Source organism: Lolium perenne, chromosome 7, assembly GCF_019359855.2.
Source record: "Lolium perenne isolate Kyuss_39 chromosome 7, Kyuss_2.0, whole genome shotgun sequence".
Classification (NCBI taxonomy): domain Eukaryota; kingdom Viridiplantae; phylum Streptophyta; class Magnoliopsida; order Poales; family Poaceae; genus Lolium; species Lolium perenne.
The window spans coordinates 258,819,514-258,833,541 of NC_067250.2; positions in this window are offsets into that span (position 1 = coordinate 258,819,514).

Here is a 14,028-nt window from a genome sequence, read left to right on the forward strand (position 1 = left end):
ATCTATATGTGATATGATCAAGAAGAAAAAATGAAGAAGGAGTTCTTATGTGGAACTCAATATTAGCCATGCTCTATCTTATGTGATAAGCAATGGATGATCAAGATCTTGAGAGCTTGATTCCAAGTGAAGAATTCTATATATACACGTCAAGATATTATGATAGAGTATGAGAAGATACAAGGTTGAGTTGGGCAAGTTCAAGATGAGCATCTCAAGTGGATCACATGCTTGAAGATTGCCGTCCATTTGGTGATAATGGACATGTGAAGATATGCATCAATGGAGCTTTCCCATCATAGTGTATGGAGGAGCATTTGTGAGTCTTCACGAAGAAACAATGATCAAGTAAGGCATTCCGGCTTGTGTGGAGCTTGAAAAGTTATCATCAAGATCAAGCGGGATGCGCAAGGCAAAGGTATGACCTTGATAAGTTTTCCTTTTGCCGGTCTCAAGGTGATTGATGGGAGACCGGATTATAGGATAGATAGCCGCACTATTAAGAGGGTCTTTCTGTTGGGTAACTTGATCACATCGTCTTAGGGAGCTCAATCCTTTGCATACTTTGCATATCCCTATTGCTTCTTGGTTTTTCTCTGTATGAGGTTCTTGAGCTTGTTGCTAGCTTTATAACAAGCCCAAGTTCATCGAAAACGGAGTTCGTATGACTCTTCTATGGCATTTTCAAGGTTGGGTGATTTTACCGGTTATTCATGATATAAGGTTCTACCTTTTATATTCATGATAAAATCTCCTCCTAGAGATTCTTGTGTTTTCACTTTCTATAGGATAGCATTTGTTGTTATCTTTCAAACAAAACTGGTTTCATTCAATTCGGAGTTCGGGAGCATTCGTTATTAAAGAAAAAGGAAAAAGAGGAATAGAATAAAAAGAAAAAGAAAAAGAAGAGGGCCAGCCGACCGGCCGGCCTGACCGGACCGGCCACCGGCCCACCCGGTCCGCGTCGGGTCTGGCGCTGGTGCCTGCCGGGCCGCGTCCAGTGGCCTTTGGCCCAAGACCGGCCGCAGGCTCGATCCACGACTGGCCGGCCCGGCACACCCCCCCCCCCCCCCGGCCCGACCGGATTCTCCCCTGTCCCGCTCGCCTATGCGCCGCCCACGCGCGATGGGCGCGGCCTGCTCGCCCAGCAAGGCCTGCGCGCGCCGACGCGGCCAGCCAGCCCGTTCGGTCGCTGCCCCGGCCTGACCGGACCCCCGGCCGGCCTACTCAGCCCAGCAACCGGTCATTCGGATGGGCCGCCGGCTGGGCCATTTTTCTAGCCATTTTTCTTGCAATTTTTCTGTGTCTTTTTCCCCAACGGTTATTTTTTCCCTTTAGCTATAAATAGGCTTCTTCCACCTTGAGCTGTTCTAGTTCTTCCCATTCTTCTCCTCCATTGTTGCTATTTGAAGAAGTTGCTTCCCCTCTTGATTCCTCCCATGATTCTTGCCCATTCTTGAGGATTTGAGAGAGGAGATCTAGATCTACAATCCCCACCAATCAATTTCCCGTCTAAGTGAGGGGAACCCTTTGGATCTAGATCTTGGAGTCTTTTGTTGACTTTCCCCATTGTTCTTCCTCTCCAATCTCATCTTAGCATTTGTTGCTTGGGTGGGATTTGAGTGTGAAGGACTTGAACACCTCTAGTGTTCTTGCTTTGCATCATTGCATAGTGTTGAGCTCTCCACCACGATTAGTTTGAGTGAGAGACCGTGAGCTTGTTACTCTTGGAGGGAGACCTCCTTGTTGGCTTGGCGGTTGGTGCTCCGGTGATCTCTTCAAGAAGATTGTGAAGAGGCCCGGGCTTCTCCTTCGTGGAGCTTGTGAAGTGGTTGTGGAGCTTGCCATCTCCGGAGCGGATGAAAAGCTAACCATAAGGAAAGGGCCATTATCCTTCGTGGGTGTGGCTCGGAGAATAGGGTGAGCCTTCGTGGCGCAGGGAATCCTTCGTGGACCTCCACTCCTCCAAACGTGATGTACCTTCTTGCAAAGGAAGAGAACACGGGAATACATCCTCGTCTCCGCGTGCCTCGGTTATTTCTATACCCGAGCTCTCTTTCCTTGTGATAGCAATCGTGCTTGAAGTACATATATCTTGCTATCACTTGTGCTACATATATCTTGTGCCTATCTTGCTTAGCTCTAGTTGTTATTGTTACACTTAGTTGAGCTTAGCATATTTAGGGTTTGTGCTTGTAAACTAAATGTTAGTTTAATTCCGCATTCTTACAAGACAAATCCGTAAGAGTTTTTAATTGCCCATTCATCCCCCTCTAGGCGACATCTCGATCTTTCAATTGGTATCAGAGCAAGGTCTATCCTTGATTAAGGCTTCACCGCCTTGAGAGTAAAGATGTCGGCTAGTAATTTAGTGCACAATGACACAATTATCTTTGTTGGCACAAATTATCTTTTGTGGCAAAATTGCTTGCTTTGTAATCTTTGGACCTTGTGTCCAAACATTGAGCAATTTCTAGATGTAGGTTTTTCTCCTACGATGGATCCTCAAAATCTATCTTTAGAGGATGAGAAAAACTTACATCTTGAAGCTCAAGTATCTAATGAGCCTTTATTCTCCTTGAGACCAGATTTTTGTAGGTTCTTGATATATATAAAGCGAAAGTCATCTCATGAGATGTGGATCAAGCTTAAAGAAATGTTTGGTGGATCCATTTTTCATTTGGTCGATGGTGTCTCCGAGGAGCCTTATTCCCCTTAACATCATGAAGAGCTCCAAGTTGCATCCACCTACGGCCGTGATGATATATCATCTTCTTCCACTTCACCAACATGTTGCAAGACACAAGGTAATGATATGGTGAGTGGTGAGGAAAATTGCAATGATGATATTGTGCTCAATAGTGATGATTCTTCATCTATATCCCATTGCAATGTTTCTTCTTTGGACTTGAACACATATAGCACTAAAAACAACCTACATGCTTGTGTTGATAGTCCTTGCATATCATGTGTAAATTTCTTACATAGATCTCATGATGATATATATGCTTGCCTTGTCTTGCTCCCATGATCAAAATGCTTCTATTTCCTCTAGTTGTTTGTTGACTAACAATGTAGAGGAAACCGAACACTCTATGGATCAAGATATGATTTCAAAAGGGGATTCAAGAATATGTTCATCTTCATCCTTCGGTATGCACATGTGCCTTATGGCAAATGGATCAAAGGTATCTCCTACTTTGACTCCTAACACATCCTCTAACGATGAGAGTGATGATGATGATAATGATGAAGAATATAATACTTTGTTGCATGATATGGGGATGGTATATGCTTCTCTCCATGGTAATAAAGAAGCTCGTGCTAATCTCGAACACTCTATGGAAACTTTGAATAAATACAAGGAAACCATAGTGGAGTTGGAGTCCCATGTTGAAAATGGGAGAATGAGATTCAATCTCCTCAAGCAGGAGCTAAAAGATGAGAAGAATACTAAATTTATGCTCACACAAAAAATTGAATCCTATGAGCTTGAAAATGAAAAATCTATTGATGATGCTTGTGCTACTAACTCTAATTCTTGTGAAGCATCTACCTTAGAGGAGAATGTTGAGCTAAGGGATCAACTTGAGTTGCTAACTAGCAATTATAGGGAATTGGAAGAAAGTCATAAAAAGCTCTCAAGCTCTCATGATGATCTTCTAATTTCCTATGATGGGCTAAAGTTAGCTCATGAGGCAAGTATCACTAAAGTAATATCTTGTGAGCCTCATGTGGACATTAGCTCAACCTCAACTCAAAATGCTATTTTGCCATGTGCTAGTCCTCGTAACCCATCTAGTCAAACTAGTGATACACCTTGTGTTGGATTACTTACTTTGCCTTGTCGCTCTAACAATGAAGTTTCTACTTCCTCTAGTACTTGTATTTCTACTAACCATGTAGAGGAAATAAAAGAGCTCGAGGCCCAAGTCCTTTCTTTGAAGAAAGACTTGGAAAAGCGTCATGAAGGGAAATCCGCACTTGACAAGATGTTGAGAATGCAACAATCCCCCAATGACAAGAGTGGACTTCGATTCAACTCCAATAACAAGAACAAGTCCAAGAGCAAGAGCAACAAGAACAAGGGCCAAGACAAAGTCAAGGATTCGGTCAAGATCGTTTGCTTCAAGTGCAAGGTTGAAGGGCATCATGTTAGATCATGCCCATTGAAGAAGAAGAGGCACTTAAGTGAGAAACAACAAGGGAAATGGCCACAAGGTCAAGGTCAAGCTCATGCTCGACCTCAAGTTGAAGATAGGCCACTTCCCAAGAAGGATCAAGATAAAGTTCCCCAAGCGAAGAAATCAATAAAGAAGAAAAAGGGGAACACTTGGTACTTATGTCGTGAGAAGGGGCACCTTGCCTCTTCATGCTTAAGTGGTACCTTATCTAACCCTATAATTGTTGATGATAATTATTCTCTAGGAAAGGATAAGGATGGCAGTGTGTTTGCCAAGTTTGTTGGAACTCAAAGTGTTTTCAAGAAAAGAACCATTTGGGTTGCCAAGCCTATTGTGACTAACCTCTTAGGACCCAACTTGGTTGGGGACCAACAAGCTCAAACTTGATCAATAGGTACATAAGGAGGGCATTGGAGACTTGGCTACCTCATGAAGAATTAAGGGATCTTCATATGTTATATTTTGACCAAGCCAAGTCGTATGGATTATCATCTATATCTTATATCCAATGTTCCTCTTTGCGGTAAATTATACATCAACTCATCATATTTATTGTAAGTTACTTGCCCCTTTGCATGTTTGGTTTTGTACCAAATATGTGTGTGTATGTGTTGTGTCTTACTTACCTATCTTGTGTATTCAAGTATGTTTGTTTGACTTATCATATACTTGTGTATTGTTGTGAGCCTAATGCATCTTGATGACATCTTATTTGGCTCTCTTTGAGTGATTAATGGAACATCCCATTTTGGGGGAGTGATATCCCTTGTGCATCTCTCTTTCTTTCAAAATGTGTGTACATGGGTACCACCACTTAGTATTGATATTACAAGATTATCTAGTCACTATGTGGTGTGTCATACTCATGAGAAATTCAAATTCTAAATGTCCATTAATCATCTCTAGTCGATTTTAATTGCCTCTTGATTAGAAGAAATACTTTATCACATTATGGGGGAGTAATATGTTTTGTACATATCACAAACCTAGAAAATGTGAACATATGAGGTTATGCCACTTAGAGTTGATACTCTTAATTATCTTGTTCCTAGGTGGCATGGTTGCTCAAACAAGCTCCACTTTTATTAAAAAGCTTTTATTGCTCATCTTATGGGTTCTTGTTTGAGTAAGATTTTCTTGGTAATGTTTTCCTCAAATACATATCTCTATATCTTATTTGGGACACCATTTGCTTCAAGTTATTCTAATCATTGCTATGCGTGATTGTTTGACTAGTTGAAGCTATCAAGAAACTTCATCCATGCATAGTGCTTAATCCTATATATTTTTATCCTATGCCTTTTATTTGTGGAGTTGATCCTTACTATCCTCGAAATATACCACCGGAAGTTAATTCCAATATTCTCCTTATCTTTGACAAGTGATAACCTTGTATGTGGTTAAATTTATGGATCATCTTCACCTTGGAATGCTTCTTATTGCCTTATTTTTTCCAACAAATATTTGTTGCTCCCATGTGTCTTCCTTGTCCTTTTGAAAAATCTTTTGATAAATTTTCTTGATTCATATCAAGTGTTTGTTTTGGAAGACAAACCTTTTCTTTACGGTACATTGTGCCATTGTGAAAAGTGTAGAGGGTTTGGTTTATTTGTTCGAACCTTGCTCTTTTGGGAGTTTTGCTATCTCATTCCTTCTTCTATGCTTTATTTGTTGAATGAGATAAATATTTGAGCATGTTTGCTTTATTTCATCCTTTATGCTCAATGGTTTCTTCTTAGTTCATTTGTCGAACTTTGTTGAACAAATCTTTTGTGATTTTCCTCTTTGATATAATTTGGACAACAAATTTGTTTGGTCACACCTTTATGCCTTCTTTGAATTCTTTTGGTGTTTTGTCCAACGTATATCCTTCTTGGATATTTAAAAGTCTTGGTGCGTGCTTATATGAAATTTGTTTATATTTATAGCATGCTTTCTTTCTTTGATCCATTATATAGGGTATACTCCATCAAATCCTAAATGGCTAAGATGCGCATGAAATTCAAATTTCATCTAAATATGCATATATTTATATGGAGTGTGTCCTATATATTGTGGTTAGTCTAACCATTTTGAACCCAATAAGTTTGGGGACCAAGATGTACTTGAATGTTGTTTTAGGTACATTGGAGATGCAATGGAGGCTTGTCTCATCTATAAGGAAGGTGTTGTCACCATATGATAGTTGGAGTCAAGCTAGGATGATCAATGAACTCTTATCTACTACATCATACCATTGCTATCTCGGTAACAAGTATCTTATTCATGCATTCTCATATAGCATCCAACCTCTTGTAGGTTGTATCTTGGCATGAAATTATTTATTTCAAAAATATCGCGGTTCTTGAAAAATCCTTTTTAAAGAAAACTTCTTATTGTACATTTGAGTAATTTGAGAAGATGCATATGATAGGAATATATATATATATATATCATATTTATGATTCACCTATCCTAAATATGCCCTCTAGCAATTTATTGCATATCACTTCCTCAAGAGCTCTTATGTGCAATATTGATGAAATTGTGAAATAAATCCATATTTGTGATACTTGTTGCCTTTCTTAAAACATTTCAACTAGCTTTACTTCCCTTATTGTTAGTTGTGATGTTTTTGAGATTTTCTTGGTTGAAGCTCATTCATATACTGACAAGGGATTAACTTGTCAATGCCTACGTATTGTAGACTAGGGTTTAGTTGGAAGTAGAGGGCAAGTAGATCTCGAAGGTTTCAGCCGAAAAATACTCGACGATTAAGAAACTAGGGTTGTGTTGACAATGGATTCGATCGATTCTTTGTCCCTCGACTCCCCCTTATATAGGAGGCGGAGCCGAGGGATTCCTAGCACACAAGTTACAGAATCCGGAAGGGTTTCTGACCCGTCCCGTAATAATTACAAGTCGATATTCCTAATACAATTCTATCTTTCCTTAACACTAATTGGGCTTCCAGGCTTCATATTCTTTGACTCGTGGGCCTTCAGTAAACCCCGGGTACCATCTTTGGCAGGCCTATTGGGGATGCCTATGTCAGTAGCCCCCGAGATTTTGCTTGAATCGAAGAATCAGGGAAAATCTCCTACTTCATAATCATACAATAACTCTGCCAAGCTTATCACATATATTTGGACATGCAATTATATATTGTACATGGATAATGGTAATTGGGGCTAGTTCATCTGACGGATCAGGTACTAGTTAACTGCTCTAGTGGCAATCCGCAAAAACCTACTTCAAGATCACATCCCTGGACATGATCTCGGGATACTGGTGTTAACTCGACAGGTGCCACTTAAGGTCTTACCATCTGTCGAGTCCCAGTCATGTTTTATCGGGTACCTAATGCGTCCGTTAGGATTTTTCTTCGTATTTTTTTATACGGAAAAAAGTAGCAAACCGATGTCAGAGACGGTGCCACGCCGCTCAGAATGGATCTGGGGTCTTACCTTCGCAAAGTTTTGCGGCCTTCCCGATGGGAGTATCTGTAGAGTTATTTGTATAACTCGAAATATGCTCACTATACTTTTTATAATTTCATCGGGCACGCGAGCAGCGTTCCCGATGGGAGTAGCCCCCGAGGCTACAACCAAGGACTTGTACTTGGTTGTAGGCTCAACACTTTAACGCCTTATGTCGCTATATTGTCATCCTTTCTTGAGCTTTTTATTTCTATCGGGTGCGCGACCAGCGCTCCCGATGGGAGTAGCCCCCGAGGCTATGAACAAATGCATGCTTTTGATCATAGGCTCTCGCCATTTCTATTTTGTCATACTCGAAATTTCTTTTTTCCAGAGTAGCCCCCGAGCATTTGATCAAAAACTTGTATTTGCTCAAAAGCTCTCGAGATAATCAATAGTCTTTACTGTCACCAATTTCATTTAATCTTCACAGCCGAGATTTTCACTTGGCAAGGTGACATCATTACTGACGATAGCCACGACCACTGTATCGGGAAGACGCGAGCACTGCCCTCTCTCTGTCCCGCAGGCCCAAAACCCTTATCAATTTGACACATCGTGCAAGTGGGGGAGACACGTCCTCCGCTTTTTCTGGCGCGCGCACTGTAGCGTCTGTTCCGTTCCTTCACACTCAAAATACACATTTACCCCTTAGCCACGTGTACAACATCCATCTCACAATTATTTCATCCAATGGTGCGTCGATTCGCCAATTCCCTATATAAAGTGTTCTTCTTCCTCCGTTCATCCTTTTGCTGCGCCGCACCTCTGCTTCTTCTCCAAAATCCCCTACTGCATCCAACTACTCCTGAGCTCCTACACAATTTCACTTTTGCTTCCGCCATTCTTCATGCCACCACGCACCAGACTCACCAGGCACAACACTCCCGAATCCAAGATGGCGGCACCAGATCTCAGAACGACGGAGTGGGAAAGATCCAAGATTTCCAATCAGGACATCAACCTGATGAAAAAGCTTAGATTGATGAAGAAAAAAGAGGCGCTGCGCTTCCCCAGCAAAGAAAGCTATCCGTCGCCTCCTATCGAATATCGGGTCAGTTTCGTTGACCATCTTATCCGCGGCCTCTCTACCCCCATTCATGATTTCCTCTGCGGCCTTCTTTTTGTGTACGGGTTGCAGCTTCATCAGCTGAGTCCCAACTCCATCCTTCATGTCTCTATTTTCATAACTCTATGCGAGTGCTTCCTCGGAGTCCATCCTAATTGGGCTCTGTGGAAACGTATCTTCTGCCTCCGCCGCAATGGCTCCCACAACATCGCCTACAACATAGGCGGTGTTGTTATTTGCGTTCGCCCTGACGTCGAGTATTTTGACGTCAAATTCCCCGACTCCATCCAAGGGTGGCGCAAAAGATGGCTTTATGTGCACGAAGAAAGCTCCGACTCAGTGGAGTACAACATTGCTCCTTTCGATGGAGGTGCCGAGATTCTTCGCCGCCGATCCTGGGACGCGGAGGCCACCAAAGAAGAGAAAACGGCGACAAAGGCACTGATGTCCTGTATCCACGAGCTTCAAAATACCCGCGGCAAGGAGATGTCGGGTATCCAAATTACAACATATTTCCTTAGGATTAGGGTCCAGCCTCTGCAGACTCGCAAGAATCCCCTTTGGATGGATGCTGGCGAGGAAGATGTCGACCGGCTCTCCAAAGATCTCGAAGTGAAGGACTTGGAGAAGCTTGTCCGAAGAATCTCCTCGCTGAGCAAAAAAGACGCCGTTCCATCCACCTGTCGCGTGGAGCCGTATAGCGGCGCCAACGCCCTCCCCAAGGTAAATTTTCATCCTTCCGAGTTTTTAATATTTGTCGACTACTATTTTTGATGACCTCCTTTGTGTAATCCCGTTGTCGACATATCTTGCCCTTGTAGAAACACCAACATCTGTCTTCTCTTCCTCCTCTTCCTGAAGGCGGGGAAGTCGAAGAACGGACCGTCATCACTGACGAACACCAGGGCACTTCTCGCCTTGAGAGCGAATTCGCGGGTTCTCACAAATCCGCGGCTTCCTCTGAAAAAGAAGTTGAATCCGAAGCTTCCGAATCCACGCATTCCCTCGCCTCTTCTGTTTCTCCAACGAACAAGCGGAAGAGGGATGATGTCGCAGATTCTGGCACCTCCAAAGCCGGCGAACCTTTGGCCGAAGAAGTTGTTCCCGACGAAGAGGGGACAACTTTCAACCCTTATGATGACGCCCTTATCAGTTCGTAAGTTTCTGCCGCCCTTTCCTTTTTTGCACCCGATGTTTTGCCTGTGTTGTTCCTTTACACTTCTGCTTCTTATTATAGTGGCGAAGATGAGGAAGATCCTCCTGTTGTCATGACTGCTCGAACGAGCACGTCTCGAACTTTAGTTATTTCCGAGGCTCGTCCTGATGCGGACGAAACCTCGCCTCCTCAACAAGATATAAGGCATCCGACTCCTGTCGCGAGCCCCCGTGCCTCCTCGCCAAAGAGAGCTAGGATTGAACCGGTCAAAGAGCATAATATTTTGACTGGTAGTTCTGTGACTCCTCCGATGGATGATGTAAGTCCCCCTTTCATGCATGTTCCGAATTTTTGTTAGCACTTTTCGACTCTTCTCTATTTTTTGCTGTCAAGATTTTTCTTCCTATGTTGATTATCTTTTCTCTATTTTCCCTTTCAGCCTTTGATGAAGGAATTTATCCGTCTCGGTACCCAATTCGTCGGGTACCGTGATCATGCTAAGAAGCTTGAAGGTATTCTTTTCTTGCCACTTTCCATTGAATAGATTCTCCTTCATTATTTTGTCATGACACTCGCTATCCTTTGTTTTGCTAGACACTCTTGCGGAAGCCAACAAATGTGCTGATGCTCTTGCTCTTAAGTTAGAGCAAAGCGAAAAAGCTCGCAAGAAAGCTGAGTCAGATGCCACCGCTGTCGAAGATCTTCGAAAAAGACTTCATGACGCGGAAAGTTCTTTAAGTGAAAACTTAGCTCAGCAGTCTGCTCGTGACAAAGAAATTATCACTCGCTTGGAGTCACAGAGTCGACGTTTTGTTAGTAAGTACTCTGACATTTTCTATTTCTTCGGGTCACCATGTTTTTCCTGGCGCGCTTTTTGACAAGCTTTATTTTGCTTCATTAGGGAAGACGCATCAAGATTTTGATCTCGAGAATCCTGAGGGTGATCGCCTTCTCGATGTGCTCTCCCTCCTGGAAATTCATGGAGACGAGGCACGCCAGGGCCTTGCTGACGCTAAATCAGGTCTGTCACGGCTTTTTCCCTACTTCTTCGCGAAGAAGGAAGAACCCGAGACCTTTACTGCTCTGGCCAAGTGCTTCAATTCCCAAGGAGATCTTGGGCTCGGTCTTCGGCAAGATGGCTTGAAGATTGGAGTTGAAGGCACTATCGCCTTGGTTGCTGACAGCCAACAAAGCGTCGACTGGACGAAAGTTGGAGATGCGAAGAAGATGGAGACGAAGAGGTGGCAGTCTTTGATTAAGGCTTCCAAGCCGAACTCAAATAAAATCCTCGCCTTCCTCGGATGCAAACCAACTCCCGCCCCTAGTTCATCGAAGCCGGAGGTCAAGTAGACCATCTTGTCTCTACTTTTGTTTTGTTTCTCTTTTGATGCTGTCGCCGTAGTAGCTTTGGTGACAACTGCCCCATTAGTTCACTAGGAACCCTCCCTTGTAATAGCCATGTAAATATCTGACTTCATCAATGAAAAGCTATGTTGCCGAGTTATTGATATCGAAATATTTCTTTCCAGTTGATTTTTGACAACTATACCGTGGTGCCTCATTCCTCGGATGCTTTGCCCGCTGCGTCTTGCTCAAAAAGGTTATTTGGTATATTTTATGCTTTTCAAGTGAAAATTGGAGCCATAGACTATATATGCTTTTTAAGCAAACATCATTTGGTATATTTTATGACTTCATCTTGAATATCTTGTCTTATTTATTTTATTAACTTCTTGTGTGTGCATGTTTCTTTATGGATCAATTGTCCACTTTAGAAACTTATATACATGAGAGCGTTAATCCATCACCTTGAAATCCTTGGTCTTTGCCGACCATGTTTTATCCTTTTATTTTTAGTGGTGTTGGTAAAGAAGTTTTATGAGTGCTTGGTTTATTTGTTTTTCTTCATACACTCACATCTCGTATTTGTTGGACTCAAGTTGTTCTTGATACGCATATTCTCCTTATCTTGGTTGTGTTCTAAATAATATAGAAGGAGTGAGGATTCCATGTTTATGCATATTGTATTCAAATGCAAACATTATAAATTATGCACGAACTTTGGGGAGCTTCCTTATTTTATTTAGAGCACTATATCTCTCTTATCATGATATCTTTGTTTGTCCAATTGGATCTTTGATTGCTTGCTTTATTTGTTAAAGCTTCCTTCACCATGTTATCCTTGTGCAATCTTTGATCCTCAATATAGTTTGACTTCCTTCAAGTATTCATCATTAGATATGTGCATTTGATTCCACTCAAATTATGAGAAGTGCACACCTTGGGGAGGAACTCACATTATATTGGCTTTCTAAAATTTTCACCCATTTTGGCACTCGATGCCAATGGGGGAGAAGTTTAGAGGGTTTAAGGGAATGGTTTTATACTTAAGTTTGGTTTGTGCTTAAGTGTCTTGTCTCTCATGCATTCCATATTTATATGTCTTGCATGGTTGTATATATATAGTGGAAATTCTCCCAAAGGTTAATCTTGACAATATATGCAATGAATTCATGTTCATCACACGTGCATACATTGTGGGGGAGTTTGCTCTATATATATTGGTTCTACTCACATCCCTTGCATTAGGTGTAGTTGTGTGAGTAGAGTTGGTTTTTGATATGGGATAGTAGCTTTGTGTTACTTGACCATATCAAATACAACCTCTTGTATACAACTTATTCTCGGATAAGTTGCGTACTTGTCTCTAATATTCATTATATAAACCCTCTTATTGTGGTTGTCATCTACCAAAATGGGGGAGATTGTAAGGGTATATTGCCCCTATGTGTGGTTTTGGTAATTAATGACAACCCCTATGGACTAATGTTCTCATTGAGTTTATATGAAGGAATATTCCATAGGTACTACTTGTATTCCATGTGTTGGATTCAAGTATGGATGCCATGAAGATAAAGATACACCTTTTGTATTGGCATCAAGATCATCGATTTGAAGATCTATATGTGATATGATCAAGAAGAAGAAATGAAGAAGGAGTTCTTATGTGGAACTCAATATTAGCCATGCTCTATCTTATGTGATAAGCAATGGATGATCAAGATCTTGAGAGCTTGATTCCAAGTGAAGAATTCTTTATATACACCTCAAGATATTATGATAGAGTATATGAGACGATACAAGGTTGAGTTGGGCAAGTTCAAGATGAGCATCTCAAGTGGATCACATGCTTGAAGCTCGCCGTCCATTTGGTGATAATGGACATGTGAAGATATGCATCAATGGAGCTTTCCCATCATAGTGTATGGGGGAGCATTTGTGAGTCTTCACGAAGTAACGATGATCAAGTAAGGCATTCCGGCTTGTGTGGAGCTTGAAAAGTTACCATCAAGATGAAGTGGGATGCGCAAGGCAAAGGTATGATCTTGATAAGTTTTCCTTTTGCCGGTCTCAAGGTGTTTGATGGGAGACCAGATTATAGGATAGATAGCCGCACAATTAAGAGGGGCTTTCGGTTGGGTAACTTGATCACATCGTCTTAGGGAGCTCAATCCTTTGCATACTTTGCATATCCCTATTGCTTCTTGGTTTTTCTCTGTATGAGGTTCTTGAGCTTGTTGCTAGCTTTACAACAAGCCCAAGTTCATCAAAAACGGAGTTCGTATGACTCTTCTATGGCATTTTCAAGGTTGGGTGATTTTACCGGTTATTCATGATATAAGGTTCTACCTTTTATATTCATGATAAAATCTCTTCCTACAGATTCTTATGTTTTCACTTTCTATAGGATAGCATTTGTTGTTATCTTTCAAAAAAATTTGGTTTCATTCAATTCGGAGTTCGGGAGCATTCGTTATTAAAGAAAAAGGAAAAAGAGGAATATAATAAAAAGAAAAAGAAAAAGAAGAGGGCCAGCCGACCGGCCGGCCTGACCGGACCGGCCACCGGCCCACCCGGTCCGCGCCGGGTCTAGCGCTGGTGCCTGCCGGGCCGCGTCCAGTGGCCTTTGGCCCAAGACCGGCCGCAGGCTCGGTCCACGACCGGCCTGCCCGGCACGCCCGGCCCGACCGGATTCTCCCACTGGCCCGCTCGTCTATGAGCCGCCCACGTGCGGTGGGTGCGGCCTGCTCGCCCAGCAAGGCCCGCGCGCGCCGACGCGGCCTGCCAGCCCGTTCGGTCGCTGCCCCGGCCTGACCGGAC